The following is a 9,586-nucleotide window of genomic DNA, read 5'->3' as shown; positions in this document are numbered from 1 at the left end:
GACTTATAAACACAGATTCTCAGTGCTTTGCTTTGAGGTACTCTCCTTTTAAATTAAAACTCTCTTTACCCTGTCAGCTTGGGAAGCAGCCAGTCACACTAATAAAATGTCTCCAGTCAGTTTTATAAGCAAGCAACAATACGTTCCACAGGCATGTGTGCAGCCTCATCGCTATATGTGTGGTGAGGTCTGATGTGTAGCTCTATGTCTTAACATGCCCCTGGTGTGTATGTGGTATATTGGCTGTCGACTGCAAAAACTCAAGTGTTTTGTTGCATCGAAAGAAAAGTATTTGAATTAAAAAGAAACCCAGTTTGAAAGGTTAAATCTCATACACTTATCAAATATTACCTGCAAGAGAAAATAACAGAGCTAGCTGGAAAAGAGGAAAAGGTTTTCACAAACGTGTTCAATTTTTCTTCCTTTTTGTATTAATGTTGTTTCAATATAAAACGTTCCAATCAGCTCTAGAAAATACTTACATTGTCATGTGTTTACCATAATCCTACAGCGATCACACAAGAGTGATTCAGAGATCCAGCATGGAATATAGAAAGTTGTCCTTGACTAGGCATGATTCTTGCATGTTCTTTGCATAAAAGTCCTCCAATAAACTTGATCTTGGAATTTTGCCAGTGTGGGTATTTGATGTAACTAGAGACTATATATAAATCCACCATGTCATGTGATTAACTTTACACAAGTGAGTGGTCCCAGTAATCCCACATAAAGTTAAGCACTTGTGCTTGCAGAATTTGGCATGTGCCTGTATGTGAGTGTATATCAGAGACTGTGGTTATGTGTTCCAAATAAAATGCCACTGACGACAGCTCTAGTCAGGCACCGTTGTGGTAACAGGGCATTAAAGATAAAGTAACTCACGCTTTTGTTGCTTGTTCTTTAAGGCCTTGCTGCATTCAAATAGCTGTAGGCAATAGGGCAGCCAGGAGGGCTGCTTCTGCTGTTCCACTACCACTGAATACTAATAAGTTGCAGGTGGTTTTATTTATGCCTGTGGCCAGTTTGTATACACTAATATTTGAATATGGAAAGGTGGTGGTCTGGGATGGAGAGCGAGAAGTTTGGGGATGATTCTACTTGTGCAAAGTCATGTTTCCTTTATCGAAATAAAGTTGTAGTCCAGTGATATGCAGACCTCAGTGGTTCAGGAGCCAAATTAGTGATCACCATAACCCAAAAGAGCCAGTGATCACCATAACCCAAAATGAATTCAGTAGTGTGAATTCATTATTTCATTTACTATTTGTATATGCTATTCTCACAGCAAAATGACTGACCAAGTATTCTACAATTGCTTAACAACATAGTAAACGCATCCTGATTGGGAATAATTAAATCACACTGTGTTTTAATATGTGCTACAAAGAGCTGCAGTAGCCACATTAAAGAGTCACTTGGGGCTCCCAGACCTTGCTCTGAGTATCAATCTTGTAGCCTCTTGGCCACCACTTGTGTAAATTGTTGTCTGACCTCCCTGGTCCCCACCTTAAGAAATACTGTGATAATTCAATATGAAGACCACAATGATTGCCTAGCTCAATAAAGGGAGAGCAGGTGGTGAGGGAATGTGGCTCTAATACAAATATCACCACTGGTGAGGAAAAATTGCAGCTAAGTCGTCTTGGTTTTTTCCTCCAAGGAAGCTAGAAAAATTTCAAAGTAGTGCACAGGGCTGTTGGGTTCACACTCTTTGCAGCTCTCTTTTTGATGCTTTGTCCTTTGGTCACTAATGCGCTCAAATGATTCCTCTATAAGTCTACAAGACATTCTGATGTGTAACTGCCATGCTTTGGAAAGATCACACCACAATCAGTTTTAAAATTAAATTGATCCAGAAGTAGGATCAAGCTAAAACCTGAATAAAGACAATATTAGTAGGTTATGCAATTTAAAATAACTTTTTAAGGGAGAGAAAACCAAGATTATACATAATGTAATTTAACAATGTTTCTTTAAAAAAAAGCGCCCAAGCTTTTATACAGTCAGAGTGAAAACAAAAACTGTACTCATTTGCACTTTTATGTGGTCTTAAACTGTAGCTGTAGTCAGAAAAGCATCTGGAAAAACTGGAACCTACACACATGAAAGATGTGCTCTGTGTGTATCGGTAGATTCTTTCCTGCTTATATAATGACAAATGAAGTTTGTATTGCATTTTAGGCACTGTGCTGGCTCTGTAGTGCTAATAGGAGGTATGCTAGTTAGATGCCATTCCTCCTTGTGCATCAAGAAACCCATGATGCCATTTTTAGAATCACTTTTCAAGTAGGACTGAATTTTAAACATGTAGGACCAGGTTGCAATACCTTTACTCAGACTGAATAGTACCTTGTACATGACAAGCAGTCCCACTGGACTTCAATTGGAGAGCTTGTGGAGTAGCATACTGCTCAGCAGGAGTAGGGTTTTGCAGTTTAGCCCATAATATTGGCTATCACTGCAGTGCTTAGGAGCCCCAGACATGGTCCGGGCCCTATTGTGTTAAATGCTGTACAAACACAGAACAAAAAAAAGAGACAGTCCCTACCCCAAAGAGCTGACAATCTAAGTATAAGACAAGAGATGAATACAGACAAACAGGGAGTACAAGGAAACAGTGAGACAATATTGGTCAGCAGGATCGATTGTCATCCCAGTGATCTATAAGGCTTCTGTCTAAAGTCAATGATGAATCAGAAATAACCTCTCCTGGCTAATTTAAATCCCACTGCTAAACCAAAACCTTTTGGCAAAACTGAGTTGTACTGTATATATGGAACTGAACTATATGCTATTCAGATCAAATAAAAACTCAGAGATAAACAGAGGTAGTGTTCTTTCTGTCTGACTGGTCACTGTGACAGGGGTGCACCATTCATCGCTTGTCTGGTGCCTCCTCCTGGTCAGTCTATGGATTATCTCTCAAGGCTGATGCCCCTTCCCATAGTCGTACACTGTCTCTCTCTCTCAGGTCTGCAGCTCCTCTCTCATCCCAGGAACTGCAGCAATCTCTTCATGACTCAGCTTTCTGGTTAGGTCACTCAGCATTTTCCCCCTTCCAGGATATATCACAGTCTTTTCTTCAGCAATCCTAGCCAGTCTTCCCTTTCACTGCCTCAGGGGCCACTCCTTCAGTGGCTGGTAGGGGAACCCCGGCCCACCCTCCACTCTGCGTTCCAGTCCAGGGAACCCTTCACCTAGCAGTTCTGGGCTTTCCTCTCCAAGCCCTCACTGTTCCTTCCCTGGCCTGCTTCCTACTCTTCTGGTTGTTCTCCTCCTTACTCTGGGTGTACGAGCTCCAAATCCTCCTCCCTCTTCCCAGGGAGTGACTGTCCTTTCCCAGCAGCAGCCCCTGCCTGTTGCCTGCTTCCTGGCTTTATATGCCCCACCTATTCCTGCACAGCTGAACCTGGCTCTTCCTCCAGGTGCAGACTGAGGAGTTAATAGGCCTACTTAGGCTCCTGAACCCCTTTACTGTCACCCATTTGGTTATTGTGGAGATAATAACTCTTAAGCAGCTTTTATAAAGTCTTTTTTAGGAGGTGTCATGACATATTTTATATAATAAAATGTAGCAAACATGGAAACTTAGCTCATAAACCAGAAATAATTTGAAAAAAAAATGAAATGCTAAAAAACAGTATAGGCGCCAACTTCCTCTCTACTAGGGGGTGCTTCAGCCCCCTGTCACACCCCCACTCCACCCCATCCCCTAAGTCTCCACTCCGCCCCTCCTCTTCTTGCTCCTGCCCCACTCCTGTCCTGTCTCTTCACCGGCTCTTTCCGCCCCCGAGCACGTCCCGTCCTCCACTCCGGGAGGTGCGGGGAGGGAGGGCGAGGAGTTGATCAGCGGCGCCGCTCGTGGGTGAGAGGCACAAGGGAGAGGGAGGGAACTTGGCTGCTGGTGGGTGCTAAACACCTGCTATTTTTTTTTTCCTTGGATGCTCCAGGTCTGGAGCACGCGTGGAGACAGTGCCTATGGGAAACAGACTTGTTAAAAATCAGACTGTGCCTCTCTGGTGCATCAGGTGCTAAGGCAGTTGAGTCCCAGAACACGTCTAAATGTTTTTTCTCTATGACACTTAAAGACACATATTGCCAAGAGGTAGAGATTTCAAAGAGTGGCCAGGAACAAGGGAAATTAACATGGCACCCTGAGTCTAACAGCCTTGATACAGGGAGGAAAGGGCCTCCAAAGAAAGAACATAAGAGGAGCCTCACAGAATGATTCTATTCCAAGTTTTCTATTGTTTCTCTCCAGCTTCTGGAAAGACAGGCTTTCACTCAGATGGCTGTAAGAGCCATCTACCCACACCCTTATTTAGCACATATATTTGATTTTTGTTTAATGTTTAAGCCCTTATTTGAGCATACCTGTTTCTTTGCATTGGTTTATCTGTAAATTGCGTTTAATATTACTTGCCCACTCCCAATGTAATAGTCCTCAGTACTTTCAGCTCCTCAGATGAAAGATGCTGTCAATGCAAATTATTTTTTTAATTAGAAACTTTGGGGTGTGTTCTGCAGCAGTTTTTCAAGCAAGTCAGTCCACAATGACTCACTGCTGTAATTAGGGAAAGCTGAATGTACGACACGTTGGATGAATACTCATCCCAGCATATTTGGAGTTTCAGATCAAGTAACGCGCTGCAGATTTGCACTAATCTTAGATTTCCCTACAGCTTTTCATATTTGCTCTATAACCTTTAATGGCTACACATGAATCCTACTGGGCTATTGGGAGTGGAGGGGGATGCCAGCTGATGACTTCTTCCATATAGCCTCTTGATATGGAATTTATGTAGCTGTGTTAAAGGAAGTGAAATGTTTTGTGGCCAAGTCACAGCCATGCTGCACCTCTCAACAAAATTTGCAGCTTCTAGAATGCCAGGCAAAGTGCAAACAGTTGCAATTACTGAAACAAGCCACTAGATGACACTTTCAATGGAACACATTAAAATCACAACCCAGGTATAGTCTAATGCCTCCTTTAATATCCTCCATTGAGCTGTCATTTTGTATTCTTTCTCTTGAAAGGCTTTCATTGAATTCTTGATTACTCTGACTTTTCTATTGTTCCTGAATACATTAGAGATACTATGGAATTGCCTAAATGCACTCCACAGGTATTCTTGCTGTGATTGAATTGTCCTATTCTTCAATTCTCACCCCGTCTTACTGTTGTAATGGGCAACTGAGAGCTATGAAAGTTTTCTGGACTCTAGCAAGAACACCACTTTACTTACCCAAGGCTCAGTATGTATCGGTCCGTCTAAAATGCCACATTATCAAAGTCCTGGGAGTTACCAAAAATAATTGTTATACAAATATCTTTTAATGGGCAAAGGTAGGCCGGCTGTGTCTTTTTGCCTAGGCAACAATATTTTTAATAGCAATAATGGCAAGCCATAAAGCCTCTTCACTATTTTGTGACATAGATTCCAGTGCTCTCAGTTCCAGCAGAAGTCAGTGACTCACATCCATGCTGGAGAGGCTCTGCATCTGACAGGATCAGACTGATAATTCACTGTCGTACTTCAGTTATAACAAACACTCTTGGAACCTGAGCAGTCCAGCCATTTCCTGGTGCTTATTTATTTTCCTCTGTTTGTCACAAGCTGTCATTTATTGAGATCTTTTAGGCAAGTGAGTAGAGGTGTTGTGGAGACTTTAATTAGTCTGTTCTTTAGGACTGCACACAGCTGTACTATTTTTGTATAGTGCTCTTCAGTTATTAATCCTGTGGTGACGAAAAACAAAACCTTGTTGCAGATCAGAATGTTTCCATCTATTTACAAGACTCTGACTATCACTTAATTGCTGGGGAATCTCACCAATTTCAGATTTGCTGGTAGCAGGCCAGTAGCAATCATGCTACTTTGAATCTAAGTATGGCACGAATAGTCAATTTAAATGTTCCTACATTGGTCTGGTCATCCATTGTAAATGTAGTCCTCTTTTCCCCTGTTCAGTGAATGGTTTTAAATCAGTTCTCATTTTGGTGACTACATCATTTTTAATTAATCATTTTAAAGTACTAAATAAATCATTTATCTGAACCCACATATAGCTAGAGGTGGTTGAAATATTTTTTTGGTAAAGATATTTTCCTACCAAAAAATGGCACTTCATCAGAAACAAAACTTTATGTGGGAAACTGTAGATTATAAAACATTTTTAAAATTATTTTTAAAGGAAATTTCAAAACAATGGGAATTTTAGTTCTGGTGTGTTTTTTGGAAACCAATATTTTTATGCGTTCAAAATTTCAGATTTCAAATTTTTGTTGTTTTTCTCTCTTCCTCTTTCCATTGTTCCTTTTTGCTGCTGAATTCAACATAATGAAGGATACCTAGATTGTTTGTATTTTGTTTTCAATTTTTGTGGGTTTTTTTGTTATAACTTTTCAAAGTTCTCAGAATTTGGAATGGTTACGGAGTGGCAAAAGGAAAAATAATTACAGACTTCCCAAGCTATCATAGAATAGTACAAGGGAAATGAAAAACGAAAGGGGAAAGTTTGAGGGTGAAATGTAAATGTTTTTTGTTCTATTGCAAAAAGAGGAAGGGGAAAGAAACAAAAAAATGAAGTTTTCGAAAATTATTTGATTTTCAAAACTCTAATGAAAAGTTGAATTGAAATGAAAAAAATATTCAAATCAAATTGAGATTAAAATTTCCAATTTAGTTTCATTTCCAAAAGTAGAAAAAATATCAAACAGATTTTTCACTGAATTTTTTTTTGCAGAGGAAAAAAATGGCTTGTCAGCCACCTGGGATATTAGCCTCTGGATTGTCTGTGAATTGTACACTTGGACGCTTTACTAATTGCCACTTTTTTGTGGTGTTTGAATGGCCAACTAATTCACATGATATTATTTCTGCCCTCTGGTCGAATGACTACAAGTTTTTAAACAGAAGAATGACAAATAATAAATACAAAACAGCTTACATTGCAAAATCCATCTGAGTCTTCATATGACTGATCATTCAGGCTACAATTAATGAAACATTTGGGATTCAGATACCCCGTGGCCATCCAAATGTTTGTGAACAACAAATATTACCCCACAAATAACATCCACTTCCACCTGTGAAATTTTCAATTTCTCTGTTCTTATTGACACACACTGGTGCTAAATCATAGTTGTGGTGCAGATGAAGAAATCTTTCTTTTGCTCTGTCATAAAATCTATGAAAACTGGACCAGCAGAGCTGTTCTGAGCACTGAGCAGCCTGCTAAATACAAACTGCTTCCATTCAGTATTGCCAACAACAGGGGCAATATTCCTCAGAGTATTTCTCTTTGTGCTGAACTTGTTGTTCACTGATAAGACTGATCAGATTTAGATCAGTTTGACAGAGAAGGGTGTCAGAGCAGGATTAGCTGAGTTTTCTTCAGTCTCTTCAGTTAACAGCTACACTGCTAATTTTTAGCCGCACAGCCCAAGCCCTGTGAGCCTGAGTCAGTTGACTACGCTCTGAGACTTGGTGTTGTGGGTTTTTCTGTGCAGTGTAGACATACCCTTAGTAACCATTTTCTTTTTATTTTAACATCATCTTAATAAAATTATTAAATCTGATTCAAATCCCATTGAAGTCAATTGGAGTCTTTCCACTGATTTCAATGGGCCTTGGATTTGGCCTTACTGAGGTTCTACAGATTTGCTGGGGACCTGAGGATAAGATCTTTGCATTGTTGTGAGATAGTGGGGAATTATTGTAGAAAGTTAGGTTTCAGAGTAACAGCCGTGTTAGTCTGTATTCACAAAAAGAAAAGGAGTACTTGTGGCACCTTAGAGACTAACCAATTTATTTGAGCATGAGCTTTCGTGAGCTACAGCTCACTTCATCGGATGCATGCCGTGGAAACTGCAGCAGACTTTATATACACAGAGAATATGAAAAAATACCTCCTCCCACCCCACTGTCCTGCTGGTAATAGCTTATCTAAAGTGATTATCAGGTGGGCCATTTCCAGCACAAATCCAGGTTTTCTCACCCTCCACCCCCCCACACAAATTCACTCTCCTGCTGGTGATAGCCCATCCAAAGTGACAACTCTTTACACAATGTGTATGATAATAAAGTTGGGCCATTTCCTGCACAAATCCAGGTTCTCTCACCCCCTCACCCCCCTCCCAAAAAACCACACACACAAACTCACTCTCCTGCTGGTAATAGCTCATCCAAAGTGACCATTCTCCCTACAATGTGCATAATTAAGGTGGGCCATTTCCAGCACAAATCCAGGTTTTCTCACATCCCCCCCACCCCCATACACACACAAACTCACTCTCCTGCAATTGTCGCTCTCTATGGGAGGACAAACAGTGGTTGGGCCTTTGTTGAAACAATGATTGCATCCCTCTTTTCTGAGGGCTCTACAATAGATTCTGGTGGGCTAAATGTATATATGAGGGCTTTTTTTAGCTGCTATCAGTCTGTTTCCAGATCCTGTTATAGCACAGAAAGTATATTGATATGTCCAACAAGGTGCAAACTATGTTCAAAACTTAGGGGTGCATGTTGAATTTGCATTAAATGAGTCATCAGCCATTTATATCATTGACCATGAGGTGGTGTTGAATTGCCTACAGAACCTGCCAAGATTAAGCAGTGCTAATCTTCATTGACTTTCTTCTTTCCTTTTCTGAGAAATTAAAAACATAATGCTTTAAAGTCAATTAAAAACGGGTGTAAACGGGTGTCAGTGGATGATTACTGTAGATTACACCAGATTTTATTTTTGTCTCATTAACAGTTTTTATAAGAACCTTAGGTTGGTTTTCTTTGTTCTCAGCAAATGATTACTAAACATATTTTGTAAAAAAAATCAGCATGTAATTTACCATTTAAATGTAATTAAGGATATAGTCCAAAGAGGAAAAAAATCAAAATTTGTAGTTAGAAAATTATTTAGTTAGAAAGGTAATGTGACTACTTCAAGACTGCTCTGGTTTATTGCGACTATTCTGTTAAGATAAGCTTTTACAAAAGAGTGATATATGGAATCATTTTATTTTAAATAGTGCCACTAAAATATCTGTTAGACCTAGTTGAGTCATATTGCATAAATATTAAATGCATCATATCATTTAATGGGCAGGTGGGAGATTTGTGAAACATTCACAAACTAGCTTCCTTAATAGTGAATCTATTAAGTGTTTGAAGATATTTGACTAGTATAGCATGCAAACAAATACAAGTCTGTGCATCAATTGCAAAGTATCTGACAAGGGTGATCAATACTTGTGCTTACCTAACTTCCTTACCCTCCACCTATTGCTATGTGACAAAAGCCCTAGTATATCCGGTTTGGAGGGTGGAGCTTTGGCACTAGCTGCTCAGATATATATATATTCAGCATTGAATATATGTATTTTATCACAAATATATGTAAGTGTTCAGTGTCACATACGTGAATCTGATGCTGAATATATGGACTAACCATAATTCTCCAGAACGCTTCTGGAGCTTTGTGAAAATCTAAATATTCTATTGGGCTTAAATATAGCTATATCAAAGTGAAGCCCTAGTTTTAACATATTCTCAATTTTTGCTCCTTGTCTTTGAATAGTGAGGGG

Source organism: Lepidochelys kempii, chromosome 2 (genome assembly GCF_965140265.1).
Source record: "Lepidochelys kempii isolate rLepKem1 chromosome 2, rLepKem1.hap2, whole genome shotgun sequence".
In the NCBI taxonomy this organism is placed as follows: Eukaryota; Metazoa; Chordata; order Testudines; family Cheloniidae; genus Lepidochelys; species Lepidochelys kempii.
Note: the sequence above shows the minus strand (reverse complement) of the source record.